The sequence below is a fragment of the Danio rerio genome, chromosome 18 (genome assembly GCF_052040795.2).
Source record: "Danio rerio strain M-AB ecotype USA chromosome 18, GRCz13ab, whole genome shotgun sequence".
In the NCBI taxonomy this organism is placed as follows: domain Eukaryota; kingdom Metazoa; phylum Chordata; class Actinopteri; order Cypriniformes; family Danionidae; genus Danio; species Danio rerio.
In genome coordinates this window covers 46,619,935-46,635,468 of record NC_141038.1, presented here as the reverse complement: position 1 = coordinate 46,635,468, position 15,534 = coordinate 46,619,935, and the positions used below count along the sequence as shown (strand labels likewise).

Below are 15,534 nucleotides of genomic sequence, written 5' to 3'. Positions count from 1 at the left end.
TTATTAAGAGACTTGTCAGATCAAGAGACAAATCAAACGGAGCCCCTATTTTGCATTTTAAAAGGTCATATGTTGGATTCGGGGGTCTCCAACAACAGGCTGATATGCATGCAAGGTAAAACAAAAACACTTTCATTGTCTTATAATATGCATTTATTTTTTTACCTAATTATCCCAACAACTCCCATATCATCTTTTCAGTGATTTGTTTGATTCCAAACCCCTCGTGAGCGCGAAGCTAATCTGCGTTAATTGGTCTGATGACCCAGTCTGGTCAACTGGGTTCACAAATCACTTTTTTTATTGTCACATCATAAGCAGCATGTGCTATGATGAGTGAAAAGCTTAGTTGCTGGCTCCAGACAGTACAAAATACAGACAGTTCAAAAAAATACAGGTACTGCAAATACAACGACAAGACAGCGCAAGAGAGTAATAAAGACAAAACAAAAAAAGCGCAAGACAGTAAAAAAAGCCCATCATGGCTATGAAGTAGCACAGAGTATGTGAGAGCCCAATGCAGGAATGCAATAAATCAATGCAGTCAAACACCAGAATATTACTCTCCTCTTAACCCTAACCCAAGTAATAACAATGACACATATTCAGTATTATTCCACAGTTAATACGTTAAGAAACATATTTAAATCAATAAAGGAAGAAGCACGCGTCACATTTTGGATGCAGTAAATAGCTTATTATAATAGATGTAAATAGCCCCATACAGATTGAACCTATAGATAGAGTACAAGCACTAATCTGTCATAGACACGTTTTTACAAGACGTGTAGGGTACAACTTACAACACACAATTAAACACAGAAAACGAAGCAACAATTTTAATCACACTTACATGTTACGATACGGAGAAAGAAGAAACTGGCCATAAGAACTGTAACAGTTACTGAAAAAGTCCCATACATAATAGTTTCTGCTGCTAATAGCAAATAGCAGATGAATGCCATGTTGTAAAGCAAGTTGTATAAAAAAAATCAGAAAAACGACAGAAACAAACACAGCACTAGTTGGCCTTTTCTATGGTATTGTTGTATAAAATGAACTTTAACTATTTATTTTCCGCAGCTGAATCTCCATCTGTCAGTGATCGTCATCTTCGTGTCATGATCAGTCCCGTGATCCCTCATGCTCTGATAGTGTCTGAAGGGAAAGGCGCATTCATGTTTTACCGGATCTGGCACTTTATATTTGGTAATATATCGACATTGACACGTTCAAGCAAAAGATCCGAACTCAACACAATTAATTTATTTGACTGAGTGGACTATTTTGTTAAAGAATCAATCGTTTTAAACACGGTGTACTTTTTAGATAGGGTTGGGTATCGTTTGGGTTTATTTCGATACCAGTGCTAAATTCATACTTTTAAGACCAAAATACCGGTGCCAAAACGGTGCCTGAACCGATATTTTTGAGCCACAAAATTATGGTGGATGACTCTAGAAAAAACTTTTATTTGACAAAATCATTTAAAAAATAATTTTATTACAACAATATAAATTAAGTTTAAAGTAAACATCAATTTATATTTTATATATTTGAATTACATTAATATATATATGATCATTTGTGGCTTAGCAAGAATTTAAGATTTGCATTATAACATTTTTATTAGCTTACTACTAACCTGTGGAAAGGCTGTCATCAAAATACTGAACTCCTTATCAGTTCAGGGGCCACTTGTACTTTTGGGGGGCACATTTTAACATATATCACAAAATATGTAAAATTATTCAAAGTCATTATTTTCATGCATCACTCTGCAGTTTTCATAAACAAGATAATTAAATAACTCAAAATAATCTTTCTTATTTATTTATTTGACAAGTAACTTTGTACTGGTGTAGGATAACACATTTATAACATCAAGTACATCAAGGCACATCGTTGCACCTGTAAACTTTAACAGATAGGCCTACAGTTAAAGTCAATTTATTTTGCCCTCCCATTCAATCAAAATAATGTTACTGAAAGGACATTTTCAAAAACCCATAATAGGGGCTTTTTAAGCCTTTTTTGAACTTGGAAACTTTACAACCTTGTCAGTGTATTGAAAACCGATTTGTGAGCAAGCTTGTAAATTTGATCTTAGTTAAGCAATGTGAGAGTGAGTAAATAACAGCTATTTTTAGACGATCGAGCCCTTTAAGGCTCTCGGCGGGGTGGAACTCAAGCATCTGGGGCCTCATGTATCAACGCTGCGTACGCACAAAAACTTTGCGTACGCCAGGTTTCACGCTCAGAATCGCTCACGTTTGGATTTACTAACAATGAACTGAACGTGGGAATTTGCGCAACTTCACGGCAGCTTTCTGGCAGGCGTACGCACATTTTTTGTGCGTGTCTGTTTTATTTCCATTGGCGACTCCTAGAGGCAGTTGTGTTAAATTGCTCTCTACAAAGTGTCTGAGCCTTGCAATGGCAGTTGTATGAGGCGGGTTCAGCAGGTATATAAGGTTTCCATACCATACAGTTGACCAGCTAAACATTAAAGCACAATTTGCAGCAGTCGCCTGTTTTCCCAATGTAATCTGAGCGATCTACCGCACGCACATTGCTATAAAGACACTATCTGAAGATGAATTTGCATGCGTGAATCAGTAACATTTCCATTCAATATTATTATATCTGTAAAATGTTGCTGTGACCTGAATAGTCTCAGTGGCGCGCTCGTAGGACACATGTGAACATGTTTTGACACGTTCGAGCATGAACTCGGCTCGAATCCAGCGTCTGATGAACTCTTTCTTCTTTTTTCCCCCCGCTACATATCAGATTTTGCCTACTATTTATCACGAGAAAGACTAGTAGGAATCATTAATAAGTTTGTGCATCATATTTTATTTGCACATTTATTGAATGGAAATGTTTCTGATTCACGCATGCAAATTCATCTTCACATAGTGTCTTTATAGCAATGTGCGTGCAGTAGATCGCTCAGATTACATTGGGAAAACAGGCGACCGCTGCAAATTGTGCTTTAATGTTTAGCTGGTCAACTGTATGGTATGGAAATCTTACATACCTATCTGAAGATGAATTTGCATGCGTGAATCAGAAACATTTCCATTCAATAAATGTGCAAATAAAATATGATGCTTATTGATATGAACTTATTAATGATTCCTACTTGTCTTTCTCGTGATAAATAGTTGACAAAATCTGATATGTAGCGGGGGAAAAAACAAGAAAGAGTTCTTCAGACGCTGGATTCGAGCCGAGTTCATGCTCGAATGTATCAATCCCTGAACACATGGGTCTTACGAGTAGCGCCACTGTGACTGTTAACCATCCTGCAACATTTTACAGATATAAACCACAATATTTCTTTTTTCAATGCACTCAGTGCGATGTTCAGACCCAACTGTGTTAACCGCATCAGCTAAATTCTCCCGCTCTATTTATTTCTTTTGTTGTTAATTCCGGAGAACAAACTTGCAAATAACACCGCTTTTCTCCGGTCTACCTCTGAAAGCACCTCCAATTCACATTCTGTTCAAAGTTTCTCTTTTTGCTTGCTTTTGCCATTGCTTTTTCGTTGGGTTTTTCCATTAGCATAGTCATTAGCATATTCATACGGGGGAGGAGGCAGGGAGGGGTTTTGTGCTCGTGCATGTTGCGCTCAGTTTCACGTTCATTCAGATGTACAAAAGAATATGCGTGAGATTCGGCGTACGCAGTGTTTCATACATCTGAATTTTTTTCTGCGTACGCACATTTACAGCTTTGTGCGTACGCAATGTTTTAGTAAGATTTCCACGCAAGTCTTCGTACATGAGGCCCCTGATCGTGACTCAAGCAAATCTGGTTAATGGCTGTTCTTTTGAGGTTTGTTAGATGAAGCGCAGGATGAATCACTGATCTAAATGGATTGTTTTTTAACTAATTGGAGTTGAAGCTTCCGGCACATTCTGATGGAACGCCATGAAGCTACTTGACTTTCAATTTACTTTGGTGTAATGAGATTAGCAATGTTCAGTCGGCAAATTCACTATCAGCTATTGAAAATAACACTTTACCTTTAGCTAGAGTTTAATGCTTTTCCACCCACAGGTTCACCTTCAACTGGTAGGACTGTAGAGAGACATACAGACTCAACAAGCAACAATGTCCTTTAAATATTAACCTTCTCACCTATTTTTCTTAAGCAGATGATAATTGTGTTAAAACCTGTGCTGAACAAGGCCTCACAATTTATGAGAGGCAATTCATGAACTGATTGGTTTTCCTAAGGTGGAAAATTAAACTCTTATCAGCAGGTGGATTTTCACGTTACTTTGACTCAATCTGCGATAAACTCTAAGTTATGAAATAACTGAGCAAAAGAGAGCGGTGCATGTTAATAGCAAAGTTTTTGAATCATTTCTTTGGCAAATTAGTATTTTGAACAGATATGAGCTGATACCAACGTGATTAAAACGTAGCTAATAATGTTAATCTATATTCTGACTCTTTCAGCAAAATGAGCATTTAATATGAGAATTATTTCAAACAAATGGTCAGTAAAAGAATGTCATTAACTTCCAGACAATTATGATCATCAACCTTGAGGGTGTACTTGGTGTTATAGAAGCATTTCAGCAGCTTAAAACAATGCACTTTTAGCAATAAACTGCAAACTATAAATAGATAAATAAAGTAAAATAAAATAAAGAAATTAAATAAAAGAAAAATAAAGAAAATAAAACAAAATAAAAAAGAAATAAAAGGATAAAATAAAACAAACAAAAAATAAACCAAAATAAAAGCAAATAAATAAATAAATAAAATTGAATAAAAAATAAAGTTAAATCAAATTAAATATATAAAGAAATAAAGAAATCTGGTAAAAAAATAATAAATAAATAATTCTATGAAAAAAATGAAATAAAAAAAATATTAAATAAAGAAAGAAACAAAAAATAAATTAATTAATTAATTAAAAATAAATAAATGATAAAATTAATTAAAATAAAAAATAATAAAATAAATATTGTAATAAATTAAAATAACAAAAATAAATAAATACATAAAATAAATATATAAAATACATGAATAAAAATGTTATTTAATTCAATTTAAAAAAAGAAAGAAAATGAAAAAAAAAAAATAAAATAAATAAATAAATAAATAAATAAATAAATAAATAAATAAATAAATAAATAAAATGTCAGACTCCATCCATTCATGCATTTTCCCATGTTATTTTTTCTAACAATTGGTTTTGCAATGCATTTTCATTTAATCAAAATTTGTTCTATGATTTTCTTTAACAAAAAACTTGCATTTAACACAACGTCTAAAATCTTTATTTCTTGGGTGTCACAAAAGGGAATATTAAATTTCAAAATTCATTTTAAAATCCATGCCAGGCCAGTAGTAGAACAAAAAGCATCTATGGAGTGGGTAAAAATTAGGCAATACTTAATGGCTACAGAACTAGTAGCATCACTGTGATGATGAAAATTTCAACACTAAACAGATGACAGTAAATAAGATTTCATATTTCTCCCCTCGATTGTATATGCATTGACCATAAAATAAAGTGCATGCAATTATTATTAAGGGCCTGTTCAATGCGTTTTTCCTTTCCAACGTACTACTTTTTATCAATGTAAACATGCATGATGGACCTATTTGACTGTTACACGGTTACATTTTTTTAGACTCCACGTCAAGTTGAAACGTCTTCAAGTTTTCTCACACAACTCAGCTCCTCACTGTCAACTCCAAAAGCAGTGGACCAAACAGAAGAGCTTAGAGGCGGAGCAACCAGTGCAAGCTTCTGTTTATAGTAGAAAGTTGGCATGACAAGATTTTAGTTATGTTATATCAATGGTGGAGGAGACCCTCATTGTGGCTTTGTCCAGAATATACTGCATTATAAGATGCATCTTTAAGTGCTTATCATAACATACTGTATTGTTTTCCTGTTTAGTCATAATTACATGTTCATAAGATCATGACATGTGGAACTCGCACTGCGCTTTTTTAAAACCCAATCCTGAGCAACTCGTGTAGCTTTTTTAGAATCAAAAACCATCGAAGATGGGATCAAAATCCTGTAGTGCAACTCACAAACATTAATCAGAAAACAATTGTGAACCACAAAATACAGAAACAGATTTTTTTTTTTCAGTGTACGTAAAACAAGTAACTTTTTTTATGCACAACACAACATCTTACATACACTAACCGGCCACTTTATTAGGTACACCTTAATAGTAGCGGGTTGGACCCCCTTTTGCCATCAGAACTGCCATAATCCTTCTTGGCGTAGATTCATCAAGGTACTGGAATTATTTTCGGATGCATTTCCATGATGTGAATCTCCCATTCCGCCACATCCCAAAGGTGCTCTATTGGATCGAAATCTGATGATTGTGGAGGTCATTTGAGCACATTGAACTCATAATCATGTTTAAGAAACCAGGCTGAGATGATCCACGCTTTATGAAATGGTGTGTTATCCGGCTGGAAGTAGCCATAAGAAGACGAGTACATCGTGGTTGCAATGGGATGGACATGGTCAGCAACAATACTCAGGTTGTGGCGTTGACACGATGCTCATTTGGTACTAATGGGCCCAAAGTAGCAAGAAAATATCCCTCACACTATTACACCACAATCCTAAAAATAAAGGTACAGGAGCTGTCACTGGGGCAGTACCTTTTTTAAAAGATACATATTTGTAACCAAAAAGTCCACAGTGGTACCTCAAAGGTGCAATTTAGTGCCCAAATGTACCTAAAAAGTACCTCTGAAGTACAATTATTGACTCTTCAGGTACAAATATGTTTCTTTTGAAAAGGTACTGCCCCAGTGACAGCACTGGTACCTTTATTTCTAAGAGTGCACAACCACCTGCCTGAACTGTTGATACGAGGCAGAATGGATCCATACTTTCATGTTGTTGACGCCAAATTCTGACCCTACCATCCAAACGTCACAGCAGAAATGGAGACTCATCAGAGCAGGCAACGTTTTTCCAATCTTCTATTGTGCATTTTTGGTGAGCCTGTGCGAATTGTAGCCTCAGATTTCTATTCTTAGCTGACAGGAGGGGCACCCAGTGTGGTCTTCTACTGCTGTAGCCCATCTGTCTCCAGGTTGGACGTGCTGTGCGTTAGAGATGCTCTTCTGCAGACCTCGGTTGTTACGAGTGGTTTTTTGAGTTACTGTTGCCTTTCTGTCTGGCCATCCTCCTCTGACTGGATATTTTCTCCTATTTGGACCATTCTCTGTAAACCCTAGAGATGTTTGTGCGTGATAAATTCCAGTAGATCAGCAGTTTCTGAAATACTCAGACCAGCCTGTCTGGCACCACCAACCATGCCACGTTCAAAGTCCCTTAAATCACCTTTCTTGTCCATTCTGATCCTCGGTTTGAACTGCAGCAGATCGGCTTTGCCATGTCTGTGTGCCTAAATGCATTGGGTTGCTCCCATGAGATTGTCTGATTTGAAATTTACATTAAAAAGCAGTTGGACAAGTGTACCTAATAAAGTGGCTGGTGAATGTAGATCATAACAACATCCCATTTTTGCATATAATCCTTTAAAATGAAAAGGGACTCCAACGTATATAACCCTGCAGGTTCGTGGAAAGTGCTATGTGATTGATTTAGTAACTGGCACAGTCTTGCAATGACGACCACAATGACTTCATCCTAATGTTTTTAGCAGGTTATTTCGCAAGTCGCAAATCATTTAATTATTTTGCATGAATCCACAGTTACTATTCCCACAGCTCGTGTGTCTTCATTGGGGACACGTGTGAATGTTTGAGTCAGTTTTTGGAGGTGTGCCTGATCACGAAAAAGTGCCAAGTTGGCGGAACCTTTACCCAAATCTGCATTCAGAGCCTCCTCTTCTGCTCCTCTAGCTGGTCTGTATCAATGCCTGCTTAATGTCCTGCTAAACTCTAATGACTTTGGAAGTATGATATAATGAGGGTTGTGCTCCGGATTACTAATTACCACAATTAATGCTTATTAAAAGGTGTCAAAATGACAAGTGAGCTAGAGGTGCACTGGACTGATACTGAAGAGACAGTATTCCAGTGTAGGACAGCTAATAAACATCAGCCAGAGGATCTGTTTGTTTGGATCATAATACCAGTGGCAATGTTTAAGGGACACAATATAATGAACAATAAAATTTTAGTATCGCCACATGCATTGTGCAATCCATAATTAAAACATGCAATGAGGGTAATATGTTTTATGAAGATACTAATAAAAAAGAGTGGAAATGCAATGATTTTTGACATTCTGAATTGTGAGGTCAATAATATGACATAATGTGCTTGTAAGAATCATACAGAGTTACATAAATGTTATTTTGATGACAGTTTCACTTTCAAATATGGAAACGGAAAAAAGTGATGTAATAATAAAAAAAACTTAAATATAATTAATAAATAAATGAATGAATGGATACGTAGATTAATTGATGACCAATGAATCCATCAATAATAATAATAATAATAACAATAATAATAATAATAATAATAATAATAATAATAATAATAAAAATAATAATAAATAATAATAATAATAATAATAATAATAATAATAATAATAATAATAATAATAATAATAAAAATAAATATAGCTGCAAGCAGCAGTTATCGGGGCAAAGCAGCCCAGCGGCCACATCATAAAAAAGCATGGCAACAAGCTACAGAGCAACAGAAAAACTCTATAACTTTTTGTCAGTATATTCTGAGTCAATACATGAATAATTTTTTATGAATAATGTATGACTTCTATTGACAGAATTGAATTGTTTGTCAATTTTACCCAGAATTTTACCCAGAAGGTGGTGGATAATTGACAGTTTTAACCCAAAGAATGACCAGCCTGTCAGATGAAGAAGAGCCGGAGTCAGAGATTCAAATAAATAAATAAAGTTTGGTGTGAATACATCAATGTGTTTTGAAGATATTGTCTCAATCCGTTTTTACAACTTCTACGTTAAATTTGTTTGCAAGTTAATTAAAAACTGTTGGACTAATCAACTTGAATTCTATAACTTTTGGTCAGCATGGTCTGTAGATCATATGATTTAATTTTGGTGAAAGGATGGCCTAGGATGAGTTCATGTATGAATTTCATGACGTTTGATTCGGCTGTGCCAAGGAATCAGAGGAAAAAAGAATTTTGATTGTGGCCAATTGGTGGAGCTAGAGAGCTTGAGTTAGAGAGCCCAAATTTCTAATTATGTGAATCCAATTCATATATTTAAAATACAAATTAATGTTTAGATTTTAAATATTTGAGTTGCATGTACAGTATATAGGAATTATTTGTATATTTTAAAATTCATCAAAAAGATTACACATGAATATGATGACATATACGAGGTCCAGGGAACGTTTCCAGGTTTTGATGAATAGGCTATTATATGATAATACTTTACATTTAAGTACAGCAGTTTTCTTTTACTTTTTAGGAGCAGTGACATTTTTAATTAACTTTTGAAAGCACATTTTAATTTAAATGTTTTTTTTTTGTTTTTGTTTTTTTACCTGTAAGCAGTGCAGTGTTAATGGTTAAGCTATTTATAATGTTTAAAGTGGGTGACAATAATAAAAATTCCTAACATTAGAATTAATCTGTCTCGTTTTTGAACTGCGCAGAACTGTAGCTACTTAATTACGCCTACTAAGCTACTGTACTTCAATACTGGTTATTATGGTGGTACTCGGTGAGACAAATTTTTTCTGAGGTGGTATTTGGTGAAAAAAGTTTGAGAACCGCTGCTATAAATTATATAAAGGTATATAAAAAAATAAGACCATTTTATTAACTTTTTTTAATTTTGAGTAAAATGCAAATTTTAATTTCACTTTATAAAGAGCTGAAAACATTTCTCTCTAAATGTAAAATAAAAATACTGTCATTTAGTCCTTTATTTTGTTTAAAAGATGACAATTGCTCAGACAATAATAATTTAGAAGTTCTAATTTGCATAATTTAAGACAGTGACAATCATAACATTAAAAAAATACTGTGTAATCTGTTGCTATGGTTTTAGTCAAGAAATTTAGCAAGGTGTAATTTGATAAATTGAAAACTGACTGGCTACAGGATCAAAATAACCCATAATAATTCACACATAACTATTTTAGCTCGAAACAACTTCAATCTAATGATTATTCTGTGATTTTTCCAGATCAAAATGATGAATCACAAATTACAAGCATTAATGTGGAATTTGCCTGGCCAGATCCTGAAACTCAGCAATCGTCTTATCTGGGAGAAGAATGTCTTTTTCTTATCAGAGTCTCTAAAAGGGCCACAGCCCTTAAATCTTCATTATGGTCAGTCCTTTTATATGAAACAGAGAACATTTGACCAGTTGCAGAGAGATCTACATGAAAGAGAGAAAACAATGAATTCAGAAGTTGCAATATACGTGATTTATACATGAAGCTTTATACAAGTGAACTTTTGGCACTATGAATAAACTTTTAGTGACCCGAGTCTGATGAAAGAAAAGAGGAAGATGGAAAGGGGGCTCAAGAAGATTAGGCAAATATCTTTCTCTGCTTTTGCTTTGTGATCTCTACTCCCAGGTCTGTAGAATTGATGTTTTATTGCCAAATGTATAGTCCTGAGTTTCATGGCTCAGTCTTGTCCGAAAGTCAAGCCAGCAGTACAAAACAAATAACCCCATTTACACCTAGGAGAGTGCACTTTCATATATCCAATTCCCAGTAAAAAATGCATTTAATCAAACCCTCAAGTTGCTGAATGCATTTAAACATCCACAAAAGACCAAAAAGACTTAACAAGTGTGAGGCACATATGCAAACTACTGTTATTCCTACACAGTTTACCTGATTTGGATGTGAATACCCTCAAATTAAAGCTGACACTCCGTGGTTAAAGCACATCTTGTTCATTTCAATTTAAATCGATTGTCTTAGTGTATAGAGCCAAAAATGTTAGAATAGTGTCGATGTCCAAATATTTATGGACCTAACTGTATATATGCATGTATGCGTGTGTGTTTTTAAATAATTAAAAAATTCTAAAAAAAATACACATATAAATATTCTTTATAAACATTTGTTATTGGAAACACAATTTAAGTTTCATTTATTGTTTTATCAGCTTAAATGTTACCAGTTTAATAGTGATATTTTTAGAAGTATAGTTTAGGAGTAATATATAATAGGTTTATACTTTGTACCTCAATGTCGCGACAGATCCACACACACACCGCCACTAGATGGCGCCACTAAATCGGTTAGTTCTCAGGTCCACAGAATATAACTTTCCCTAATAGTATCTGGATGCAGCCTTTATGATGCAAGCTGTGGTTGCATCGCTCAGCAATGCAGTCAGACCATAGACTGTAAAATATATAGACGTAGTATCCGTGACGTCACCCATAGGTTTCTAAAGAGCTCAAAAGAAGCCACAAGTAGGCGCGGCCAACCGTCGCCATTTTGTTCGCGCGTCATCACACCCACGGCGGGATACCAAACAAGGGCAAAGAGGCGGAGAGTGAGCGGAGCTACAGACACCTGCTAGCATTTAGCTTGGACCTGGTTCAGACACACTTTACTTTGGGAGAACGCTTAATACTTTATCACCTGTGACTCGTTTGTATTCTGACCACTTGTGCTCGGTTGTATATCATATCAATAAAGTGTTTAGACTTTTAAAAACACTGCTGTAATACATTGAGCCACGAAACATTGTTCTTATGACGTTTTTCAACAGGAGGAAAACGCGAATTACTTCCAAACACTTCAGATATAGTCTGTGTTAGTTAATGCAAGACTATTGATGAAATCCAGCATAACACTGTATGACAACACTTCAGATGACTGTTCTAGAACCTACAGCTAATCAATCTGACAGATTCTGCAGTGCATTACAGCTCTAAATATACATATAAACGATAAATGATCTTAAATAAAACAAATACATGTATAGAGATGGTATATAAGTATGTAACTTTACTCACATGGGAAACGGAGGCCACGTGAATGGTTTGTGAGCACAATTAAGTGCCCTCAGCATGCCATGCCATCTAATAATTGTAGGAAACAAGTCCAAAAGGCAGTTGACTGTGTAAAGCCACATAAAACAATACAGAAATACGATAAATATGCCGAGTTCAGTGGCTAACCTGCCGGATTCAGCTGAGGTGACGTGACGGCGACCAACGAGACCTAGCTGTCAATCAAGTGGCCACTCCCTTAATTATGCAAACTTAATATAACTTAATATAAAGGAAACGGATGAGTTATAAAAAAATTCACCCCCCTCACAGTTGTCATGAAGGGTAATATTACCTGTATTAACCAAAATCGTTTTTTGTACCAGGCTGTAAACACCTTTTTTTCTGCTGTAAAGTTGGCCATTCTAACAGTGGGCTCAATTGAAATTTGCTCTGTTTTGGAGCCAGGAGCGGCCAGGACTAGCGGAATTTCGGATGAATTGCAGTTTTAGTTACTTCCGTATTGGCTTCCTGAGAGAGAGCGGGAGGTTGCCGCTTGAGTCAGACACAATGCACTAAATGGAGTGAATGACGTCACTGTGACGGGTAGGGTTAGGGGTGGGTTTATGTGAGCGCATTAAAAAGCATTGGATGCAGCTCAGATTGCACTGCCCCAGGTCTGCATCCAGACATCTCTCACTTTCCCTGTAATTTAGTCGACTCTTTATTCCAACATGATAAATAAACTACTAGTCAGCAGACAATTCAAACTGTAAAAATATTAAGTCCAGCTGAATTGAGTATAGCCTAATATACTTTAACATACCACCCTTCAATTTCTCTTTCTTCGGTCTAGACATTGTTTTTAAGTTTTAATTAATTATAAAATTATTATATATTTTTATAAATTTGTAATATCTTCTAAACTTATGACACTTTCATGCATCAAATTTGAGGTGCTAGGCTGTAGCACTGAATAAATGAAGACATAAGGACAGATGACTTGCAGAGAATAACAAATGTGCGTCCTACAGCTGTATTTATAATAAACATAGAGCGCACGTGGTCGTGACATGCAAATGTGAGAGTAGAAAAAGTGCACAGCCATGCACACACATTCAAAGCGATTTCTTAATCTTGCATATTGTCAGCGGCTTCATTACATTATAGGACTGCACAATATCATTATTATGTACAGAGTGGCCTGGGTAGGTCTACAATTACATGCCTGAAAGAATAAATGAAGTAGGTCATCTGCTTTGATGACGATGAAGAGACACTCCTCTCTCAAAAAAACTTTGGATCTAAGCAAATTACAGGGATTACAGCCCATTGAGCTTGGAAAATAAGGAAATACATATCTATACAGAAGAATCACATCCCTGATAATATAAGAGCAGTATTTTGATGGGTTGCTTTGACAGCTGCTCGCACACACAACTGCTTAAAAAGGACACTTATGAATGAGAGAGGAAAAAAAACAGGATCTGCATATTAAATGTGCAATAGAATGAAAATATGGATATAGCTGAATGAAGAGTTGAGTACATGGAAATGGCATACTATGAGACTCAAACGCCATTGTTTCCTTATTCTTATATAAATCCTGTGAGTGTAAAATGCCAGTGAAAAACAGGCCAACCAGAACAAGCACGGACTGACAATTAGGGGTGAAACAATTACGGTTGATCCTTGATCCTTGTAGAGATCACAACCCATGGTTCGGAACACATGTGACCCGTGGATTTTATTTATTTATTTTTTTTTTTTACTTGTAGGATAATCTTAAATTTGTTATGATCACCTCTTGCGTCATTCAAATCACGTGTATGAAAGCATTTAGGCTTTCCTGTAAAATATAATGATGACGGAAGAAGTTGTGGTTGGTTATTCAGGATGTGGTGGGTTTCTTATGGTGTTGAAGGTGTTTTCTGTCACTTGTTTAGCCTGCATTAATGCATTCAGTGTAAGGTGCAAGATTAATCATTGAAAGATCGGGATCTCAACACCCACGCAACATAAATTATAAATGCTGGTGATTTGCTTATGTTTATTAATCCTGAGAGATTCAGTCTTTAGTTTTTTAAGTTAGTTATGAAGTTACAAACATTTAAATAACACAGAAGTACTAGGTTAACAGTTTATAGTTTAGATAAAACCACTAACGTTTATGGTGAGGATTCAAATCACCGACATGTGCATTTAACAACGCTCAAAAATGACAGTTGTAGGCAGCACTTTTATTATTTAACCAATAGGTGGCGACAAACAGCCATCAAAAATATGCCACAGAATAATTCTTCAAAAATGACACATCTAGCAATGAAACATGAAGTTTTATAATTGAATAATAACTGAATCATTTATTGAAAATGAGACTAAATATACATTTAAATATATAAACTTTATACATTTAGTGTTATCACCAACAATAGTAGTAACAGTGAATTTTTCCGGCAGCGTTTTATTGGCCACAACATTTGTTAATGAGATTGGGTGTTTGTTTTATTTGTATTTTACATAACAACAATATGATTTTATAGAATCATTTGAACCCCTTTTTAACTTCTAAAGGCTTGTACACATTGGGACAACTCGCTCACATGTATCATACATTTTTTGAAATCTTTGTTCTGCCTTCAAACCCAGATGATTTTCATCAGCGTTGAGCAGAGTGAATGCACAAAATTAGCCCTGCATTAAATGGTGCTTAATGAACTTGCAAATTATGAAGAAAAAGTGAAATGAAACTCACCTTCAAATCCTACTTGCCACTCCTACAGACGTTATTGTAGTTACTGCTGCTCTTTTCACTCAGACACCAATGAAAAACACCTTCATCTTGCCTCGGTGCATCATCTTCTTCATTGAATGAAAGTGAAACGTGAAAAGTGATCCCCTCGACTGTTTTGAGCTTGAACGCCTCCAAGTGGTGTTTATTGTAACTTCAGCAGCCCTGGGTACATGAACAAAAGGGACAATCTGATTAGTGGAGACTCAGTAAACAGAGGTAAGATTGGTGAACTGTTGACCATTACGGCCAATCAGTTTTTGAGGCCGTTAACACATTGGCAAATCAGCGCTGTTTAGAGAATGTGCTCCACAGTGCTCAAATGTTTATGGGAAATGGACGTTATTAAAATTTGATAACCGTCTGATATCGAATCATCGAATCACACTTAGTTTAGTCACAAGGCGTTAAAAGTAACCTTTTGCCACTTTTCCAAATGATCAACTAGAAGTCAAGTTATTAATTGTTGCTCTTACAACTGGGATCGAAGAGAAGACATTTGTCAGGTAGTGTAGTTTTGGTGTCATATTTAGCTAAGACTTATCCATGTCTCCTGAAGTCTGCGATATTTTGTTGTTGTTCACGGTCAGGTTGTTCTTAGCCCACGCTATACTGTCAAATCTGCCACCTGTTCTCTGTACACAGTTTTTATTGTTCTAGATTAGGCAAATTACTGTGGTGTCATTATCAATTTTGTTGATGTGATTGTTGCTGTGCCTTCTTGAGCAGTCCCCATAATAATGCCACAATCATAAGTAGTGTGAGGTGTTTTGAAAAGTTTCTGTA

The 15,534-nt window shown here is 35.4% G+C and overlaps 1 long non-coding RNA gene across 5 annotated transcripts in view; it reads right to left on the bottom strand.

Annotated features, from left to right (window-relative positions):
* The window catches only part of LOC101885924 (uncharacterized), a 134,033-nt gene that overhangs the window by 116,841 nt on the left and 1,658 nt on the right, over positions 1-15,534 (bottom strand). For 3 of the 5 annotated variants that reach the window (XR_015515378.1, XR_015515379.1, XR_015515380.1), the window contains exon 2: positions 14,713-14,913. This is a non-coding gene — a long non-coding RNA (uncharacterized LOC101885924). Of the gene's footprint in view, positions 1-9,420; positions 10,374-13,728; positions 14,595-14,712; positions 14,914-15,534 lie in introns of those variants that run through there. The other 2 variants (XR_015515376.1, XR_015515377.1) reach the window with 2 other exon arrangements.